This window comes from Pseudochaenichthys georgianus, chromosome 5 (genome assembly GCF_902827115.2).
Source record: "Pseudochaenichthys georgianus chromosome 5, fPseGeo1.2, whole genome shotgun sequence".
NCBI lineage: Eukaryota > Metazoa > Chordata > Actinopteri > Perciformes > Channichthyidae > Pseudochaenichthys > Pseudochaenichthys georgianus.
The window spans coordinates 41181977-41205510 of NC_047507.1; the positions used below are offsets into that span (position 1 = coordinate 41181977).

Here is a 23534-nt window from a genome sequence, read left to right on the forward strand (position 1 = left end):
ACCAGCCCAGGACCTCCACATCCAGCATGTTCACCTCCAAGATCGTCTGAGACCAGCCACTCGGACAGCTGCTGCAACAATCGGTTTGCATAACCAAAGAATTTCTGCACAAACTGTCAGGAACCGTCTCAGGGAAGCTCATCTGCATGCTCGTCGTCCTCATCGGGGGCTCGACCTGACTGCGGTTCGTCGTCGTAACCGACTTGAGTGGGCAAATGCTCACATTCGATGGCGTCTGGCACGTTGGAGAGGTGTTCTCTTCACGGATGAATCCCGGTTTTCACTGTTCAGGGCAGATGGCAGACAGCGTTTGTGGCGTCGTGTGGGTGAGCGGTTTTCGGATGTCAATGTTGTGAATCGAGTGGCCCATGGTGGTGGTGGGGTTATGGTATGGGCAGGCGTATGTTATGGACGACGAACACAGGTGCATTTTATTGATGGCATTGTGAATGCACAGAGATACCGTGACGAAATCCTGAGGCCCATTGTTGTGCCATTCATCCACGACCATCACCTCATGTTGCAGCATGATAATGCACAGCCCCATGTTGCAAGGATCTGTACACAATTCCTTTTATTGTGGCCAGCCTAAGGCACACCTGTGCAATAATCATGCTGTCTAATCAGCATCTTGATATGCCACACCTGTGAGGTGGGATGGATTATCTCGGCAAAGGAGAAGTGCTCACTATCACAGATTTTTTCAGATTTGTGAACAATATTTGAGATAAATGGTTATTTTGTGTATATAGAAAATGTTTTAGATCTTTGAGTTCATCTCATGAAAAATGGGAGCAAAAACAAAAGTGTTGTATTTATATTTGTGTTCAGTGTAACGGCCCGTCCACACAGCGGCGTGCGTTGACGCTTGCCGGCGGGCGTGTCTGACACTCGACCAACAACCAATCACATGAATCTCCCGCCCCTGACACACAAGCAGCGGTTTGATTGGCTAGAGCTTGTACTGGCATATGATTCGATTGGCTGACGCTTCTGCCGAGGCGTCAAAAGTTGAACATTGCTCAACTTTTGCAGCGAGCCACGCCAGCAACGCTCCGCGTCGCTTCCCACGATGCAGTTCGGCTAAAAGTGACGTCACCCCATTCAAACAGAATGGGCAGAAGCGTTGGAAGCTTCAACGCACGCCGCTGTGTGGACAGGCCGTGAGACTATGAAAAATACGCAACTAGAAAGAATACAAATCCCAGAGTCAGGTAAGTGATGTCATAACTGATGTCACAATTGTTTTCCTCTGCTAAATATAAGAGATAGCTAAGATAAGATAACTTTAACAAGATGCCTGTGTGCTTAGTACCAGGCTGTAATCATACCAGCAATGGGTCTTGCTCGTTCTTTCGCTTCCCGTCTGATGAAAGGACCAGGAGTGGCTGGATCAAGTTAGCTACCTAGCTAGTAGCAAGCACGTTAGTTAGCATTACAGTATTAGCCTTGTCATTTTTATTAGCCTTAATATGAAGTAACATCAAGTAACCCAAAATGTTAAACAATAAAAGTAGTAGTCATATTTCGTGAACCCTTTGAAGAGTACTGTCACACCGGGGTGATCATTCTATAATACACCATTTAAGCCCGGAGGAGAAATGCTAACGCTACATTAGCACCGGCGATCTGTTCTACTTCATGCTATCTGCACAAATGGTTGACATTAAACATTAAAAAGACCAGGCAGTTCAGAGAGAATCAAAGGAAGGCAGGCAGGCAGCTTTGCATGACATTCTTCTGGACGTGTTTCATTGTGTTGATAGTGAGGGTAGTTAATCCCTTTTTTGATAAGACAGTAGTGACGGCCATCTTGGTGACGTGTGTTGTTGTGAGAGTCTGCGAGACCAGAGATGTAGTTCATTAAGCGTTTCACACAAACAAATGTGTTACTTCACAGTTTTACGGCACATTTTTATTTTTTGACTTGCAAAATTATCTTTTAAATTGAAACATATGTGTAATTCGTGGCACAATTCAAACGGGATCGAAAGATAATCTTTCTCTCTCCACTGACTTCAAGACATCATTTTTTCAAAATAAGGTCCCATGGAGCTCCCCCGAAAGGGGAGGGACTTTGCTACTCTATTTAGCTTGCTCCCCCTTTCACCCTCAATTTCCATAATGCAATAATGTCTTTCTCTGGATCACGTTCTTCCAAGGCAATTAGGTCTCCATTTACAGCACTAAGCTAACTAAAATATAGCACTCTAGAAGTGTGTATTCACCGGTATTCACTCTCTGTTCTAAACGGCTTGTTGGAGCTCCTGCCACCCCCCTCCCTGTGAGCCCAGTGTGCTCTGATTGGTCAGCTCGGCCACTCTGTTCTGATTAGTCAACCACCAGAGAGGCTCCGCCCATGTCTAACACAGTGCTTTTTTCGGCTCTGAGCGGAACATCAACAATGATATGTTATAGGAGCAAATAATTCAGGGAAGAAAGGCTACTAAGTATTTCCATCCAACTTTAATTTTTAGAAATGTACAAAATGAACAGGTGTAAATATCATAGACTATAATAGAATATTCTCTCTATATCCTCCTGGGACCCGAGGAAAAAAAGTGTCTTCCAATTTCCTTTTTTTTGTGATTTCCTACCTATTTAGGGTTAAAAAAACATCTTGCAATTTAGACTTTTTTTTTTTTAAATGTTACAGTATGTCCACTGTAGAGGACGTCGGGACCATATTAGTTTGAAATTAACAGATGGACTATGTAACGTATTATGGTTATAGAGTGATATTAATACAATAATACATTCACCTTTATTTAAAACATGAATAAGTCATTGATCTGAACATTGCTGTTTGTTTGGTCACTAAAAAACTAGTTTGGTTTTTGGTGAATCTTTCCAGATCTTCAAAGACTTTGTAGTCAATGTGGGGAAAGTACCTCATTGACTCCAGTCGGCACGGGCTGTAGGGTCATCTTGACTAGTTTTATGGATGTGGTCTCCATTTGACCTGCTCATAGAAACAAAGCTTGCATTCCTGAGGCAATTCTCATTTTTCGTGGCTCCACTTAAAATAAAAACAACAATAAGACATACGTGCTACTCTTGGCCCAAAGGGGGCCATGTCTTTCCAGCTCGTCCCTATCTGTCTCTATGTATCTATCTGTGCGCTCATGGAGCCTGCTGCATCTTTCCCCCCTTCTTCTTGACCCTCTTCTATCCCAGGTGTGAAAGCCTCATCTCTCTCATCATCGGAGAGCTTAAAATCTTAATATTCCTGAACTTTCTGGTGCAGAAAATGTCTGCTTCAGTTCCGTCTCCTGCAACAATATTGAGTCATAAAGTCCATGAAGATAGTCCTGACGTCCACTAGAATGGACATTTATAAAAGGCCTGTTATTTGAAAACTTGAATTATTTAATTGCTTTCAGAACTAATTCTATAGTTCCTCACATGTAATAAACAAGAACATGATTTTCATGGTAAAAATTACAATTATTCAACAATATTTGACTTCTCCTCCTGCTTCTATACAATTTTGTTTTTCGTATGCCAGCCATTTTGGATGAAAAGAAAGAGGAACTTCCCAGCATGCAATCTTAACCAATTACATATCACTGGAAAGACCAGGATGTCCTCTGTACAGTACATCAGGGATTGATAGAGTAGCTCAAAAGAGTAAAAGGAGATGCATGTTAACAAAATGTCCACTACAGTGGGCTGGGTCCCAGGAGGATATGGATCTGGGCGGAGTCGGCCACTAACGGCTCAACATAGACGTCAGAGTTCAACTTCCGCCTGCTCCAAATAAGGGCAAAGAGGCGGTGCCGAGGCGGGACCTGCTGCCACCGAGCTGGAAGTTCCAGAGCTAGCTGAAGCTACCAAGCTAAGCTAACATGCTCCCCATCTGCACACTGCCGTCGTATTTTACGTTTCTAAGGTAAGCGGACATGAAACTATTCAGCAAAACTATAAATAATAATCTAAGTTATTGAGATTTTAGCATACTTCAGAATCTTAAAATCCCTTAACGTTTGTATGCATGACATTAGTTATTTATATTTTGATATCACTTAATTATACGTTTAATACATTTAAGTCAAGCTAAGGTACATGTGATGGTAGCTAGTTAGTGCTCTTACCTGTGATGCCTCCTCCAAAACAGCATAATAACCAGACTGTATCATTAAAACTAAGTACCAGTTCTAGATCCTTGACTTTAGACAAACAATTCATTTCATTTCAATCTTTATTTCGAACAGATTAAAAAAATAACAAATAAAAAATAACAAATGTGAAAAAACAGAATACCGTATTGTTAAAATACAGTATTTATCCACATTCATGATACAAAAAAAGTCTTCATATTAATAATAATAATAAAAAATCATATGTGTCCGAAGGGGAGTAGGAGGAAGCAAATGCTTATTAACTCCCACCCCTTACTTGATCAATGATTGTCCTGTAAATCATTATGCAAGTTATTCCTACTTACATTTACATGTATACATACATATACAATAATTTCTCATCTTCAATCACCTCTCTTCATTCTCATAGTTTTCCAAAAAAGTGTTTCTGTACATCCTTTTAAACTGAATTATGCTTGTGCTTTGTTTTAACTCCTGCCCCAAAGCATTCCATAAAATCACGCCACAGATTGTTATACTCATACTTCTCAGAGTTGTTCTGACCTTGAGTTGTTTAAAATGTAGATTTTCTCTCAAATTATACCCACCCTCTCTGTCTAATTCAAAAGACAAAAAGGAATTTAAAGACCAATCTTTATTTTAATGTGCCTCTTAACCTGAGATATTAGTTATACAGTAATAGTATTGACAATCTAAAAAAACTGAGCAACTCAACAGTCAACTTTATATTTCTTATTGTCTAAAGCATTTATTATTTTCATTTTCCCCCTCTCATATTCAGTGTGGACGGATTGAGACAGCGTGGTGTCCAGAGAGAGAGCTGCAGAGACTTCAGGGAGAAACCTCCGTGTGATGGACGTCCTGTCTGTTGGTTTGGAGAGGACTGAGGGTCTTTCCTCTGCGAGGAGGACCAGGCCTGATGGAGGAGCCCATGCTGGGCACAGCTGATACCAACTGCACAGGCCTAGCAGTGCATGACATTAAGGATTTTGGCCCTGTGGGCCATCTAAGCTAATTTACAGATGGCCCTGAGCCCAATAGAGATTGCCCTGAAAAATGCGCGTGGACGAAATGAGGCACGAAGGGTTTGGGGGGCCTCCCCCTAGAACATTTAGATTTTTGCAGGTCTTAGATGCTGTCTGGTGCATTCTCTAGACTGAATTATAAGATGAACCACCACAATATTATAATGTACAATTTCAATTGTATTCTTCATTTCACTTGTTTGTGTTTGCTCGCTTGCATGCCCTGCATAGCTATAAGAAATACTTAATTTGTTGGTCAAGACACTTTCCACCTGATGAAGGCAAATGGCTTCCCAGATGTAAAAAAGTAGAAAACATTACATTCAGTTATAACTGCCAAAACAAACGTTATTTACACTATTATGGCCCCTGTTAAAAATGTTTGTAATGTTATCTACTGTAAGTTGGTTGAACGAATGCCTCCTCATCCGGAGGCTGACCGTGCAGACCCGAGCAGCAGTCGAGAGGAGCCGAGCGCATCCGCGAAGCACACAAAATGTGTTCCCGGCAAATCTAAATCTCTTCGGTCAAAATGTCCGGTCAAAATAATTTCCCTTTCGTGCAATACCGCTTCAGTTGCGCCACTCATGTGACAGACAAGAATAGTATGTGACAGACAAGAATAGTCCATTCTAATTAGACCCTCCATAAAAACGCGATTCTGCGATCGCAGAATTTACCGCATAATCAGCAAAATGGCGCAGATTTTTAAAAGGCCGCATATTTATCAAAAGGCCGCATAATCCCCGCATTTTTCCACACAAAGTTGAGGGAAAAAAAAGTGAACTCCTCTTGACGTGAAGTGATGATGATGTTGACGCGACGTCATCAGCTCGCGCATCACAGAAGGTAAACAAAACCGTAGAGTGAACGTGTGGAGCTCACACGAGAGAGAAAACACCAAGATGAAAACATCTAATCCATCTCATTTACCGACGAACATTTCTGCAAAAGACCGGGCAAAGCAGTTCCCCGATGTCTTGCACGAAAGTGGGGGGAAACTATTCTGCACCCCGTGCAACTGTGTTGGAGCATAAGAGAAAATCCACGGTGACGACCCACTTAGATTCATTCAAACATTCGAAAATGCTTTCTGCTGCTGCGGACAAGAAAGCCAAACAACTCACGTTCACCGAGGCATCGGCCTCCAAAACCTTTCGAGGGCTACAAGAAACGGAGTGAGTAGCCTACAAGATTGAAGCTGGTCAGATATTATTATTTTTTTTTTTTTCTATTTTTTTTTTTTCCCTCAATGTATGCTATCAATAAAGGCGAATTGCCATATTCTTATACTATATTTATACTTTTGAATTGCACTGTTAAAATGCGGAAATATATACAATCTCAGCCTGTGCTCCTGACATCGCGTTCACTCACAGTCACGAACGCAAACGGCACGCTTCACCTTGCCTCACCTCGTTTCACACACCTGAACACAAAATGCCGAAGACTTCAGCTGTGTGGGACCATTTTAAATTGGACGACGGTTAGAAGAAGGCAGTGTGCCAAATATGCGCCAAGAAACTGGCCTACCACGGTGGCACAACAACTCTGAAAAGTCACCGGATGCTGTAAGTCAGGGGTGGGGAACCTTTTTCCCCTCAAGGGCCATTTCAATTTTTCCAACATCCTCCGAGGGCCGTACAAATGATTGACCTCTGCTTAAAAATACTAAAATCACAGCCCATTCATTTCGCCTTTCTTTCATGCTGTGCAAAGAAAAAGCAACCTCTTAATCCAGATATCTTACCATGATGATGCATGCACGTGCACGGTTGTGGCATGACCACCAAAACAGAAAGATATGGACACAAGATGTGTTCAAATGTATTTAGTTTCCTATCCATGTGAACATGATTTAAGTGTGGGGGGGGGCTAACCTCCTCTAGGGGGGTGTTCTCCCCCGGGAAGATTTTTTTTTAAATGTTGAAGTTAAAAGCATCAATCTGGTGCACTTTGAGAGCAACATTAAGAGATCTATGGATACATCTCTCAACACCCATATGAAACAAAACAGATTTTCTTTTTCTTTATAGATATTTTACAAATCACTCCCCTTTCAAACTATTCTTAATAACAACTTTTTTTTACTGTCATATAGTATTTTATACCTGTTTACTTTATTCTCTTATTTTTTATAACTATAATGATCATATAAAGATGTGCCTTTACCTCACTGGTTGTAGAAAAAGCTTATTATATTCGTTAGCATAGCTAGCTAACTAGATGCCAATAACAACAAAGTTATTGACTGTATGACAGATGAACAGATCTTACAACAAAAGACACAGCCACGCAAAAACTGCAGCATGTGTACAGCTCCTTATGGGTACTGCAATTTGTGGAAGTGGCGGAGCGGCGTTCTGGTGCTCTCCGTCAGAACTGCATCCCTGTCAGACGAGACATATACCACGTGATGACACGTTAGGCTCGTGATGTATTCAAGGACCCTGACCTTGGCCAGGAAAAACAGGTACTCGCTTGTTTATTTTTTTTGCGGTCTAGATTTCTTTAATTTTTTTCTTTTTTGCGTATGTTTATAAATTACCTCGAGGGCCGTAGCAAATGGTCTCGCGGGCCGTATACGGCCCGGGAGCCGGAGGTTCCCCACCCCTGCTGTAAGTACTAGCCTAGCTTAGCTTAGCTGTTGTCAAGTTGCCATGATGAAGCTGCTTTATCCGCCGTTTAAACAGTAACGTTACACATGATAAAATCGTGCTCTTACTTTGCTTGGAAAATAGTTGCAAGCAAGCAAACGAATTGTTTTTTTATATTAGTTTTTCAATTTGATCCGAATAGTGAAAATAATAGGAGCAATGTGGGAACATCTGGGACTAAGGCAATTATTGGCATACAGTTCGTTCATTTATTTTTCGTTCTTCATTTATTTAAATACTGTTTACTGTATCGGTAACAAGTATTACACTGTTAGGCCTACTGTTACGGCTATGTTATTAAAAGTATTGTTGTTATAACAGAAATATGTGTTTTGTATCTTCAGGTTGTACAACGTTCTAGACGGAATTTGGAACCAGATTTGGTCCCCGGGCGCTGCACTGCGGTTGGGTTAAATGCAGAGGACACATTTAGTTTTAATGTATGCGAGTACTGAGACAATAAATAAATATAAATTGAAATAGTATGCTCTTTCTGCGCTTCTGCTTAACAGCATGTTGTCAGGTGTCTCGGAGCGTTATGTATGTAAAAAAAAAAATCGCCCCGACACGCGTTACTTCGTTACTTACTAAAATCAGTCATAATCAAACCTCACCAAACACCGGCAAAGAACACATGCTAAGGTGAAGCTAACGCACAGCTATTTGGTGGTTGTTTATATCACGTAGTCTGTTCTTCTTCTCTGTTTTCCGGTTGTTGCCTGTTTTGAATGACGAATACACACTACCGCCACCTGCTGGTAAGGAGAGTTATTGCCACTCACGCATGCGCAGTTCGTACGTGCTCGGCTGAAGTCTTTGCGGTGTCTGGTTCCAGTGCAAAACATGGCCAACACGCGTGAGCAGAGATAGACGGCGCAAAATATACAGATAGCAGGAGACAGAGGACAGCCATGGTCAGATAGCAGGAGACAGAGGACAGCCATGGTCAGATAGCAGGAGACAGAGGACAGCCACGGTCAGATAGGAAAACATTCAGGATCTGGATCAGTCTTATGTGACAATGGAAACTGAACTAAAGAGAACATTTGAAACTTTAGCAGTCTGCGTGATCTGCCTGCAGGGAGGGGCGGGCCGGCCCTGCGAGTAAAGTAACGAGTAAAGTAACGACTTACTTTATGTAGAGAGTAACGAAGTAGTGCAATATATTACTTTTTTTAAAGTAATATGTAATATATTACTTTTTTTTAGTAACGACCCCATCTCTGTTAATAACCCCATTTACATGTATCTATCTATAACAATAGTCTTCATTTACAATAGGCAACAACATACATCTATTGCAATTATGATTTCATAATAAAACACCATTTGCTTACATATTTGTTCTCTTTTGAGAATCAAACAAAACAGATTTAAAAAAAAAAATGCAAACAAACAAGTGAAATGAACTAAATCAATCAATCAAACAATGTTTATTTATAGCCCAATATCACAAATGTTACATTTGTCTCAGTGGACTTCACAGTTTGTACAGAATATCAGTATGACAATACGACACCCTCTGTCCTTAGACCCTCTGTCCTTAGACCCTCACATCGTACAAGGAAAAACTTCCAGAGAAAACCCACAGTTTAAATAGCTGAATTGCTTTTAATTCACTGGCAGGAGCGACAAGTGAGGAGGAGCAAAAAGTGAACAACGAGGGAGTGATTGAACAAAGAGAAAGAGTAGAGGACAGAGAGAGTAATGAACAGGAAGAAGACAGAGAGACTAAAGAAGATGGAAGAGAGGGTGCAGGTCCTTCTGCATGTCCAGATCATTAATAGTAACAATCAACTGATTCTTATGTATTACACTTTCAAAAATAATTGATGCTGATATATTGATTTCAAACCATGTCAGCCCACTGACATGGTTTGAAATCAATATATTATCCAATGTGTGACCCCCCACAGGACTTAAAAAGCACCTAACTAGATCATGAAAATCCCAAAAATCTCGGGGGTATCCCCCGAACCCCCCTAACATGTTCGGACCTCGGTATTTAGGAAATCCCGGATATGGCCCTGATAGCGACACTTATTGTTTAGGTGTCTTTTAATAAGCAGTTAGTCATATCATTAGCTAGAACTAGCTGGATCTGATCGATATGGACAGGGGCGCCGTATGGGGGTGAAAAGTTAGGACGATTCTAAGGGCCCGTGACTGACAGGGGCCCAAACAACTTAGTAGCTGACTTTTGGATTATCCGACCACAGCCCCCGTTTCGTGAAAGGCTGGCAGAGGGTGTGGCCTCTGGGTATCCCCACGTCAGAGTACCCAGGAAGTGAACAATGGAAAATGAGAAATCTCCAACGAGGCGTTTTGGGGCAGCATAGACTGTGTTAGAGTTTTACTCGCTACAGGGTGTAGTTTGAGGGTTTTGACTCTGCAGACCGTTTACATGCAGAAAAACCTTCATAGCACACAAGGAGACGGGTAATAACCGGAAAAGCATGACATGGGACCTTTAACAACATTTCATCAACTCAACAAAATATCTTACAAAACATATCTTTCTTGATTTGGATGGTATTATAGACTTCTAACAGCTTTTCCCCAATAACATCCGATATAATCTGTGCTATTATGCTTTTTGGGGTAGTGTGTAATATAGGTTTGTGTGCATGTCAACGGTCTGCAAGGCTAAAATCCCTGATTTCCCTCCAGAGGAGGTTTCTCTCATCAGTGGACTCACAGAGACTGCAAGAGACTGGCCTGAGGGACAGGTCAGCTGCTGTCACCCCCCAGCTGTGCCATTGGGGGGTGTTTCTGTGGGGGTATATTTGGAGAGCTCTTCATTTATGAGTGCTGTGTTTGTTTTCAGATCCTCAAGTCTCCTACAATAGATTCATAAAGGTACATTTTGAAAACCAAATGTCTCCTCTCCTCATCCCCTCTCCTTCCCTCTCATCTCCTCCCTTCTCCTCTTTAAAGCAGGGCATGGCAATGGACGGCAGTGCATCCTGATTCTCTCTATCTGTTCTCCTCCTCAGAGAAGGAAAAAAGGAAAGGGGACAGGCCAGGAAAGGAAAACAGGGTCAAGCTAAATAAATAAATACCGAAACAGAGGCTGGGAGTTTACGGACGGTTGGCTCACTGATTCCATTTGGGACAAAAAGGAAAGTGTGTGTGTGTGTGTGTGTGTGTGTGTGTGTGTGTGTGTGTGTGTGTGTGTGTGTGTGTGTGTGTGTGTGTGTGTGTGTGTGTGTGTGTGTGTGTGTGTGTGTGTGTGTGTGTGTGTGTGTGTGTGTGTGTGTGTGTGTGTGTGTGTGTGGTGTGTGTGTGTGTGTGTGTGTGTGTGTGTGTGTGTGTGTGTGTGTGTGTGTGTGTGTGTGTGTGTGTGTGTGTGTGTGTGTGTGTGTGTGTCTTGATGGAGGCCAGCACTTGTGTAACATTTAATTTACAGCTTTAATTTATAATACATTCACATAGAAATATATTTATAGAAACATAAGAGGTTCACTTTAAAATATGCAATACAATGAAGTAGACTAGAAATATGTATATATACAAATAAAATAAAAACAATTATAAAGTAAGTTTGGTAATTTGGGATTTATTGTATGTCATTATACTGTATGTATGTATTTAATGATTAGTCATAATCACCTACATCCAAGGTGTTACTGCTAATAGTTATAAATAGTTATACAGCTAAATGTATGCACATCTGAAACTGCTCTGCATATTAAACCTTTTTAGATATTCAATCCAAACATTCTTTTACATGGTCCCAAAAACTATAGTTCTTTGTTTCAAAGTGACCAAACGACATGCAAAAACAAATGGGAAATGATTTATTATTGTATGAGCTTCAATTGTGTCCCAATATACGTTAAAAAGTCTCCCACTGACTGTTAAAATCGTCATTATAATGTGTTTAGCGTACGCATTTTAATCAGAAAGTATTCCAGCACAAAAATACTTTACACTATGCAGGGACAGAGAGAGAGGTGGGGGTTACAAGGACCCCACACTCATATTAACCCAGCAGTCAGGTCTGAGCAGCAGGGACATTTTTAAGAGCTGCACTTCCTGAAGAAATCAAAGGAACATTAATATATATGTTGACGACTGGCAGACAGCAGAACAAGCTGTTAACCTGAAGTTGATTGAAATGAGGTTTAACAAGAGCACCAAAACCCTGACACTAAACCGTATGTTCTGTGAGTCCATCACTGCATGAGACTAGGGCTGGGCATCCCATAAACAAATGATCAATATTGTCATATGAGACTATTATCTTCTTGAATTTTCAATTTCTTAATATCCCATAACTGTCTTACGTACAGTGAATTGATGTAACTTTTCAAGCTGTTTAATAATTTGCATTACCCACTTAGCTATTATATCGATATATATATATATATATATATATATTAGTGCTGTCAAAATTATCGCGTTAACGGCGGTAATTAATTTTATGAATTAATTGCGTTAAAATATTTAACGCATTTAACGCATGTGCAGAATGGCCCGCCCCCAACAAGTCCTCCAACTCATACGACCAAATGGGTCGATTGTTTTAAGCCCTTATTACGACCAAATATGTCGTTTGTTCAAGCGCTTAATACGACCTATAATTACGTTTGAAAATTGTCGGCCTCGAGTGCTCCCGTTCAATGCAAACGTTACAGAGGGTTGTTTATTCACAAATAACCCTCTCTGTAAAATCCTAAATTGTAGGATAGTTTGGCCATTAAAACGCTTTGTGATTAGATTTCTAGCGAGAAGTATATATTGTACTTTTAGAATCCACGTCCAGTCGATATGTAGGATCTATAGTTTGATAGATATTACGAAGATGATTTGAGATTTCGTCAGGAGAACGTGTATATGCGGCAGCTTCCATGTAAAGTTACGGGTTGAAAACAGTATTTCCGGTCTCGCCGTTTTCATAATAAAACCAATGATCAAATGCTTTAACAGTGATATCTGCACTACACATCCACTAAAAAACATCAGTTTATCCTAGTTAATTATACGACATTAATTGGTTTAAATTGTGTACAATGCTTTTGTGTTTTTCCCATAGGTTTTTCTCTTTCGATTCTGAGAGACACATTTCTTTTTTCAGAGGTTTTGATAGGCTAAAATCACGCCGCAATGCACGTCGGGATATGGTGTTTATGTGATATGAAATCGGAAAACATTAAAAATAATAATAATAATACTTTATTCCGAGTGTGCTTGCTTTTCTCTTTGAAATTCATCACATAACGGCATTGTAATACACGGTTCGGCTGCATTAAATATTACATATCTGCCCTATGTATATATGTATTTATAGAGCCCTGATCAGAAGACCTTTTGACAAACTGGAAGAGATGCCGCCAAAACTGAATACGTGACGTGGATCATACATATATCAACAATTAAACAACATCTTCCATTTCTTTTCACACAATACGTCTCCTTGCAGTATCAACACTAATTCGGCTGACTTTTATATTTGATCCAATTAGTAGATAGTCTGTATTTACACCATAACGGTGCACAGCTTTTTAAAGATATTACTGATTTTCTGAACTACCTTTCCAACTCCTCATGCAGTTGACTGTTACAGGTCTATACAGGTTCATGGTACAATGCATAAGCTTCACATCGAGAGACTGAAACTGTATTTTCCTTTACCGTTCTGTTTTAAACTCACAATAAAGTGAATAGTCATATTATGTACGATATTATTATGTTTTATTAACTAGACCACTGGTCTAAACCGCACCTCCTAGTGGTTAAAGCACGTTATTGAATGTAGTTGTTGAATAAGTTATATTTATTTAGTTATTGATGAAAACATTTAAATATTAAGAGTAGCCTACATACAAAATAGGGGTCAATGATAGAAATATAGAATGGAAAATATCTAGAAGATACTGTAGTGATCTCTACAGTAAAACAGTTTAGTGCAGGACGTCCAAAGATATTAACAGGAGGATGTGCAAAACAGACAAACTGATAAGGCTGAATTTTACTCAGGTGTAACTAAAGTCTGATTTAAGGGTTGTTTATATTTCACATCATTAATCAGAATCTGCAAAGTAACACAAATAAATGTAGTAGAGTAAAAATACCAGGTTAACCTCTGAATTGTAGTGGAGTAGAACAAAGTAGTACATGCTGCTGTAACAAAAACATTTCCCAACTTGGGATCAATAAAGTATCTTATCTTAAGATGATCGATGGCTACTGCCATATTTGCTAAATGTGCATCTGAACCTTGACAAGTGCATGTTTCAGGCTTATCAATGAACAACAGGAGGGGTCACAGACATAAGTCCAGCTGTTAAATAAAGCTCTTCTGACCTTAGGTGTCGTGTGGGTATATATTAATGCTGCCCATTATGGACACAAGCAATTTTCACCCATGTATTAATTATATGTTTTAAATTTGATAACACCAATGTGTTTCGTATCCCCTAAACCTCCAGGGATGTATACAGTTCAATACTGGCAACTTCTAATTGTGGGAAATACGAAAACGTCTTTTAAAACTACATTTCCCAGTAGAGACGTGCCATAGAACATGTTGTGAAACACACAATAGGCAGCAAGTGTAATTCTGGGGGGGAGGGCCGGGCTGGACCCGTCCAAGTCCAGTTTTGAATAGTCTGGCGTGGTTCCATTCCATTTCAAAGAGCTTTGACGCTCAGCGTAACCTTGTCGCACTGCCACTCCAATATCCAATCACAGAGCTTGAGGGCTAATCACGGGGTTTGTAAAGCAAGGCGGATGTTGTAGTCCCAAACGATAGCTGGGGATTCTGGGTAGTGTAGTGTCTTCGGAAACTCTGTAGTGTCTAAACTCCGAAAAAACTATTTGTTTCTCCGAATCGAAGGTTAAAAACACAAAAGCATTGCACACAATTTAAACCAATCAATATTGTGTAATTAACAAGGATAAACTGATGTTTTTTAGTGGATGAGTAATGGAGATATCACTGCGTAATCATTTGACAGTGAGGGGAATACTTCCGGTTTTATTATGAAAACTTCGAGACCGGAAATACTGTTTTCACCCACGCTAACTTTACATGGAAGCTGCCCCATATACACGTTCTCCTGGCGAGACCTCAAATCATCTTCGTATATCTATCAAACTGTAGATCCTACACATCCACTGGACGTAGATTATAAAAGTACAATATACACTTCTCGCTAGAAATCTAATAAAAAAGCATTTTAATGGCCAAACTATTCCACAATTTAGGATTTTCCAGAGAGGGTTATTTGTGAATAAACGACCCTCCGGAGCGTTTGCAATCGACAGGAGCATGTTGTTTCTTACACGACCACTAGAGGGGCTACACTTTAAAACGTGTCTCTGGGTCGTATTTAGCTGCTGAACAATCGACCTATATGGTCGTTTTTTGTAGGAGGACAGGCTGCCCGCCCCATATGTGCCACCAGTGGCAGCGCCCGGGTATGGCTGGGGTAGGCTACACCCATACCAAGAAATGGCTTAGCCCCACCATGAGAAATGATGTTAAAGTAAGCAAAATAAAGTCTGCCAACTCGCGCGGAGTAAATTGCACAGACAGCAGTTAGTAAGATTGATTGCAGCCACGGTTTTGAACACTTTTGTCACGTAGTGATCGTCTTCTCAATAGAACATCTTTGATAACGGCGTGGTGTTGTTGCAGGAAGTCCCGACGGAGAATACTTTTGCTGTAGTACAGGGCAGAGCCATATACTAGTAATAATATGGCTCTGGTACAGGGGTGCACATAACTGGTAGGCAGGTTATGTACTCTGAAATGCGTACCGTCACTTGTGTCACAAAGCGCATTTGCGTACCAACGTACTTGTGAAGCTTTTCCAGAAGGCGGTTAGATCACCGGACGACAGAGTCGGTCTCCGTGTGCACAGACAGGGCTGCTGTTAACGTCGGTCTGTACAACGGACTTGTGCCAAAACTACGCCAACCGGCTGCGGAGGGAGACTCCCCCCTTCACTGGACAACTGCGCTAAAACAGCTGATCACAACGTTCACACTCTGTGGTCACGAAGTACTCCACTAGCGCGCCCCCCCCCTCTGTCGACTTTCCTGAAGTACTCCCCTGTTGATAGAAATCAACACGTAATGAATTAAGACCCCACGGTTTGATGATTGATAGGTGTGTGGGCTGTCTTTCATTTTGACACACAGAATATATCCGCCTTCTTTCATTTATCTTTCCATTCCCACAAAAATATACATAAATAAATGGCATATTTTGGACATAGTTCGAATGGTGATTAATCATGATTAATTAATTTTTAAATTGTGATTAATCTGATTAAAAATTGTAATCGTTTGACAGCCCTAATATATATATATATATATATATATATATATATACTGATGACCATTTATAAAAATCTTAATGTGTAAATATTTTGTAAAAGCACCAATTGTCAGCCCTGAAATGTTGTCAGAATATCGATATTGGGTTATTGATCTGAGATATTGTGATATTTGATTCTCTCCATATCACCCTGCCTGAATGTGACTCCTGTCACATAGAGCTATGGTCAATATTTAAATATAGATAAGTTCAGTATTAACTCAAGTTAATGGACACATTCAGCTAGTTCAGGCAGTCGACTCGGGCACCAATGATATAATTACACGTGGCGCGCCTCGTCCCTCTTACAACCAACCAACCAATCACATTCTCCTAAACTTCGCTCTATTCAAGCTGCCAGATCTGATATGATAATTTTGGAAAAGATTGATCATTAAAGTTCTGAGAAGATATACACTTTATCTATTAAGAATAAATCACATTGTCCCAAGTTGCTTAACTGCGGCTCTGAACCTCAGTGACCTCGCAGCGAGGGTCCACCTGTGGAACGCTGCGTGACATCATCAGGACGCATCGACCCGGTCCTGTGGAGCCGGACGCCGGGCTCAGAGGGAGGCGGGACTTGAAAGAGCCGGAGGGTCAGCGGGGTCACAGAGGGTCCAGCTCCCCTCTCCAACCCAGTGGGGAGGGGGCTTTGAAGTGCAGGACCCCTGTGACACAATCATTACCCTGCATCATGGTTCCCACCTCTACCACCAACAGGAAGAAAGACTCATCTATGGGATGTGTCAATAACTGACCTGTGGCCTGCTCACTGCTGCGCATGATCCAACTGTCCCTACCCAACATGAAGCACACTGTCCAAAATCTGCAGATCTTTCCGATTCAAATGCTATATTACCAATGTATAGCTATTTAATAAATGCAGATGTAATATAGTGGTAGATAATACTCAAATGGTTGTCGAGTGGTGGTACCCTTGTAAGGTAATAACACCTATGATGTGAATAGAGGATGTTAATCATAAAACCCAGTTATGAGGCAGAACTAAGCATATTGTCAGAATCTTTCATTTTCTGCTATTTAGATCATGATTATATGCAGATGTTAATACTGACTGATAAACACAGTAGAAATTGTCCTTTTTGCCTTTTTAAACCCAAAAACTCTCTGAAATTATTTAGTTAACTATTCGCTTTTTCAATACTGAAGCTGTCCATGAACGAGATCCAAATCTACTGACTGCCATTCCATAATTAAGCATCTAACACTCTTCCTGCCTCGCACACCGCCAGTCATTAAACCATAATGTAAGTTTTAGCCAGTTTACTATAAATCATATGAAAAAGAGGGATATCAATTTAGAAGAGCAGGCAACTTCGTTTTGTACTATTGCGGGTGTTCCACTATCCAAGATGTCAGTGATGCAATACCACTATTGAACTTCCCTGTTTTTTCCAGTTGGGGAGTGGACTCATTGCCCGTTTCTCTCCCCTCGTTTCCTGTGAGCCTCTCTCTGCAGCAGAGGGGAATCCCAGTGCTTCCAGGATGCTTAGAACGTACTAAAGAGGAGCTCATCAGAGAGGCACGCAATGAAAATACTAGGACAGGCCTTTGCCAATGCTTACAGTTCCATACCCCATAAAATATTGGATATTGCATATGAGCGACACTACGTCCTGAGTAACACAATCACAAAATACCTCTGATCTCGGCCTGCTATATGCAATGCCAATGTCACAGCGCGACACACAACCCATTAAACTTCTAATAACCACAGATTCTATCACTAAAGGTATGTCCAAGTGCATCTCTAGATATGCATGCACATTTTCTCTCTGCCTCTGAATGGACAAAGTTACTTTCCACTTGTTGGCTTTTTAACTTGTCTATTCAGTATTAAACAACCAATCACTGTTTGGCTAGCACATAACTTGTCAAACTCAGTGGCGTAGCCACCATTGGCCCACCCTGAGAAAGCTTCGTTGTAATTTAAAAAAATATTTTTATTTTTATTTTTAGTATTATAAAAAAATGTATTCACCCATTGAGAATATCCAAGAATTCAAAGTGAAATTCAAGAGAACGAATATCGGGTTTAATTAATGTTGTATGTGTTTTATCCTCTGAACCGAACTCATTTACGGTAAAAACTGATTGTTGGTTCCGGCACGCGCCATAATAACGAGGCAGAGAGCTGCCTGCAAAATAAATGATGGCTCAAAGTTCACTAATGAACTTTGTTTTTTTTTTAAAAAGCCAGACTCCAAGAAGAGCCCCCACTGCCCTCATCTAGCAGCGATATATACCATGGGTCGGCAACAGGCGGCCCGCCCACCAGCAATACTATTTGGCCCGTAATTTTGAGAATCAAAAATGCAATATTATTTTGAGTTGTTTTTTTTGTACAACATAGGACCGACAGTCGCACATCAGGGTTTCCGTTAGCCGGTAATTACCGATTTTTATCTGGGAAAATTCATTAAAAACCGGTCAATTCAAAACCTGCCGGTCAAAATGTCTGGTAATAATTAGGGATGCTCCGATCGATCGGCTGCCAGTCATTATCGGCTGATATTCACTCTTAATAGTTTGATCGGTGCTCTCTATAAAAGCCGATCAGGAGAGCTGGATCTGATCGATATGGACATAAACGCGAGTGAAGTGTAACCCGACGAGAGAGAGATCAGATCAGCTGCTGCATAAGCACCTGAAGCCCCGCCCACTGTTTAGCGCGCTGCATGATAAACTGACGGGCTGTCAGGAGAGAGAGGGAGGGAGAGAGGAAAAGAGAGGATCCGTTTCTCCCGTGTTATTATCCAAAGTTAATGTAAACTTTTGAATTATATACTTCATCTACTACAAGTAGTTTGTTTGAATGTAATAATTATGTTGTTTGTTGTTTGTGGAATAATTTATTGAAAAATGATTATAAACTGAGCAATATAAAAATGTCTCCCATGCTGAGTTTTAAACATCAGCATATCCTGTCATAGTCCGGTGATTACCTGCTAACGGAAACTTTGCTACACCATTCTTATTATTATTATTGAAACATGACCGGTAAGTTTCAAATTTGTCCGCCCCACCTCTTCCCACATACAAAATAAAATATTTTTAAAAATGTTAAATTAAAAAAACTATATTTATAAATATAGCAACGTTGGCGCCCACGTTGCTTACGTGCGTTGACGTGAGTTGTTTTTTAGACTCGTGGGTGAGTGACCCATGATGAGAATGGCTTCGTGTGCAGGTGGATTAGCCGGACCTCGGTCCCCGCCCAATTCCGTTCAAGAGCTAATCTCCAATCCTTTCCAAAGGAGAAGTTTGGGAGATAAACTGTTGCTTAAAGACCTTGGACCGGACCAACCCGATTTGTATATATTGCAGCAAGCTCGTGAAAAAGACAAAACGTATCAACGAGACTTCTCACGTAGCTGGTACACCAGAAAGGCATGGCTAGCTGGATGCAAACAGGTAAATGCTGTCTTTTGTTTCCCATGCTTGCTCTTCAAACAGCCGGGGACAGATACGATCTGTTCAGAAACTAGACAAAAGTTAAACAAGTACAAACCACAGACTGTCTGTGTCATGGAGAATACAGTCGCTGGTTTATTTATGTCTGTATAGGCCGTTGTTGTGAGTGTGGACGGTCGGAGCATATATAACGTTAGCTTAGCCAAGCTCCATTTAGAAAACACGCATTTTAAAAGGGTTTTTCGCCTGCCGTCTGTCTGCAGACTTGTCAAAGCATTAATTCATGGTTTTTACTAACCGGTATCAGTATGTTGTTAATTCGGCATCATTTTGAAACGTGTATTACAATTAAATCACGGTAAATTAAATCACGGTAAAATATGTTCATCTTGTTGTAGTTGTAGCCCCCTCTAGTTTAGCATACTCAGCCCGACTCAGCCCGGTTGTTCCTGGCCCTAGAACCACGATTTTATGGGGCCAGAAAAACTGTGAATTAGGACCCGCTAGCCGGTGCTAGGCCAAGTGGGAACACAACCAAGAACGGGCCCCGCACGGCTCGGCACTGTCTGTGTCATGGCGAATACAGTCGCTGGTTTATTTATGTCTGTAGGCCGTTGTTATGAGTGTGGAGTGAGCATATACAACGCCTAAACAATCTCCATTCAGAAAACAAGCATTTTAAAAGGTTTTTCGCCTGCCGTCTGTCTGCAGACTTGTCAAAGCATTCATTCATGTTTTTTACTAACCAGTATCAGTATGTTGTTACGTCGGCATCATTTAGAAACGTGTATTACAATTTAATCACGGTAAAATATGTTCATTTTGTTGTAGTTGTAGCTCCCGAGCGCGTCTTGTTTGAATTATGCGAGTAAACACAGCTGGCAGCCGCGGTGAAACTCGAGCGACTAGAGCGGAGAGTTTAGAGCGAAGCGAATATTCGCAAAAAACGATTATTTTGCTTTGCTTGGTTGTGACAGTGCACTGCAACATATTTGATCTAATTTATTTTAGTCTAATTTATTTGTATTTATCATATTTACATATGTTTAGTAGCTTGTTGAAGTGCGCTCCAAAAATATGTGTTGATCTTGTTTATTGGTATTTATAATTTTGATATTATTTAATTAAATGTAAATATAAATGTATCATTTATTTTTGTATTGGTTTTCCAATTGAATTATACGTTCAGGGTAATCAACAGTTAAAAATATACTGTTGAAATTATTATTTGTATTTGTTTTAAAGTTCAATAAATGGATGTTTTCAAAGTCAATGAATAATCGTATTTAATAATCGTGATATCAATTATTGACCAAAATAATCGTGATTATGATTTTTGCCATAATCTCACAGCCCTACTTATCAGAATAAAAGTGTTAAATAACACTGCTAGTTAATAACTCTACTTTACTCAGTGGAGGCTCGTCCATTGAGGAAAGGGAGGACCATCCTCCCTACAATTTCAGAGAAAGATTAACTTTGAAGAGAACAATAAATACACCTCAATTTAAAAGATAAGTCTGTTAAAATACAGATAATAGCCATGGCTTTGGGACTGAAATGGGGCTAGAGAGGACGAGCCTCCCTTTGGGCGGGTCTAGCCAGAGGCTCTGGATTGGGCGCCTATATCATCAGTGAACCAATCAGCGGATCTGACTGCTCATCAGTGTTGGTGGGGAGGGTCATCAGCGATATCAGAGTTTTTTCTGAACAGGGGCGCCGCGCCCTCTTTCCAAAATCAATTCCTTGAATTAGGCTTTGATTATGTTCTGGCCCGCCATCTTGTGGCTCAGAAAAGAATTGGCCCAATGACAAACTTACTTGCCTACCCCGGATCTATACGATCATTTTCTGATAACGATGAAATAGCCCCGCCTCTCCTGCTGCTGGGCTGTCAGAAGAAAAAAAAAATTAAGGAAACTCTGCCGTACGGTTCCCTAGTCCCTTGGAAGAGGCGGAGAGGTCGGTGTTTTTCATCTGCTGGTGGACAGTCCGGAGAGATATACACAGGGTTGGGTTGTAACGGAATACATGTAACGGAATACATGTAACGGCATTACATAATCAGAATACAAAAATCAAGTGTATTCAGCTGGCGTTACATTTGAAAAACGAGTAATCTGATTACAGTTACTTTCGTAAACCTGAAGTGAATACATTTTGGAATACTTATTGGTGGAAAAGTTTCCTCACAAAACGTAATATTCATTACCGGCAGAACTGTGTGCACACTGCACTGCGTTGCAGCATGTCTGTGAGCGAGAGAGCTGCAGCGTGTCTGTGAGGCCCCGCCCCCGCACGCAGATGAGAGAGAGAGATCTCTTTTAAAATATATTGAAAGTTAGAAACGGAGATGGTTCGATAAAATGTGCAAGATAACGTTTATGTAGCATTTCTTTATTGTCGAAATGATGACATTTATAACGGGATCAAATCAAAGTGAATGGCCTGCTGCTGCTGAATGCATGGGGCAAGTGACTGGAACAAGTTTCAAACGTTATTACATCGTTTCAGATAATAAATAATAATAATAATGATAATTCATTCTATTTAGGGGCGCCTTTCAAAGCACCCAAGGACACCTTACAATTCATAACATATTCTAAGGAAAGGTTTTAAGACAGTACAAAGAATGCAGTCCGGGTGATGTTTTTTATGTGGGGTGCAGATGAGAGAGCTGTCCAGAATGACACCAAGATGTTGTGTTTGAGTTCTTGATAAGCCATTAAAACAGTAAAATATGTGTCTCCTGTGCACCAAAACATACCCATCTGTTATGGAAAAAGAAAGTATTCCAAAAGTATTCTAAAAGTAATCTGCCACCACCGGTACCGGCGGGATTGTTTAGCTTCTGATGCAAAGAGGAAAAATCTGGCCCTCCCTATTTTTTACAGGCCCACCCTAAAGTACATTTCTGCCTACGCTACTGGTCAAACTCTTTAGATACAGGTTCTTCGTGTGTTGGTAGAGACACAAAGTCTTGTTGACAAGCAAAAATAGCACTAACTGTAGAAGCTAACTGTAGAAGCTAACAGCAACGTTACTATCACAGTGACAGTCAGGGCCGGACTGGGACAATAAGTCAGGCCGGGAATTATACACCCAGCCAGGCCACTACCAGTTTTTTGTGCCATTTTGCTGGATTTATTTGTCAACTTTTACAGCGTTGCTGCCCATAGTGATAGCCCTCTAAATCTACTACCCAAAAATAAACATATGGACATGGGTTACTATTTAAAAAAAATTTGCAAATCTATTTAGGAACCAATGTGAACATATTTTAAGTGGATGTGGACCTCATTCCGGGGGCAGGTAGATTTTTTTTTTAAATGATGGACTTAAATGCATCAATCTGGTGCATTTTGAGGGGGAAATAAAGAGACTACACCCATATGAAACAGAACTGTATACATTTAAATAATCATAAAATCATAAAAACATGGCCATAACCAATAACATACCATATCCAATATGAAAAAACATTGAAACTTGTTTATTTATTTGTTTTTGGTTCATATGTAGTTGTGAGTGTGTCTGTGCTCCTGAACCAGCCTCCCCCTCTCCCCCCTCTCCCCCCTGCTCCTCTTTGAGGCAGCAGCAAAGACTAGTTTTAGCTCTCAACAAGTTTTTAAAATGTATCTTACCTTTTTTCACCTAGTTAACGTTTTTTTTAATTATTATTCATGCATATTTTACTAATCACTCCCCCCTCAAATTGAAATATGTGTTTACATAATTTCCAATCTTTATTCCAGACTCAAGGTCCATATCACATACAAACAGACAAAACACACATCAATAAATAAGATAAAAAGCTAAACACAAAACAGATAAAAACAAACAGATAAAAACATAAAATCAGTCCAATCACAGCGAGCCACACATGCTCACCGTCTGTAGAGGCTGCTGCGCCAATGTCTCCAAATTATGGAAGAGAACCGGGTAGAACTCTTCAGAGGGTTAATTAAAATCGAGATAACAT

General features: G+C 40.5%; 1 protein-coding gene across 3 annotated transcripts in view; it reads right to left on the reverse strand.

The window, feature by feature from the left end:
* The window catches only part of LOC117447326 (copine-9-like), a 237482-nt gene that overhangs the window by 175150 nt on the left and 38798 nt on the right, over positions 1-23534 (reverse strand). The window lies entirely within an intron of this gene.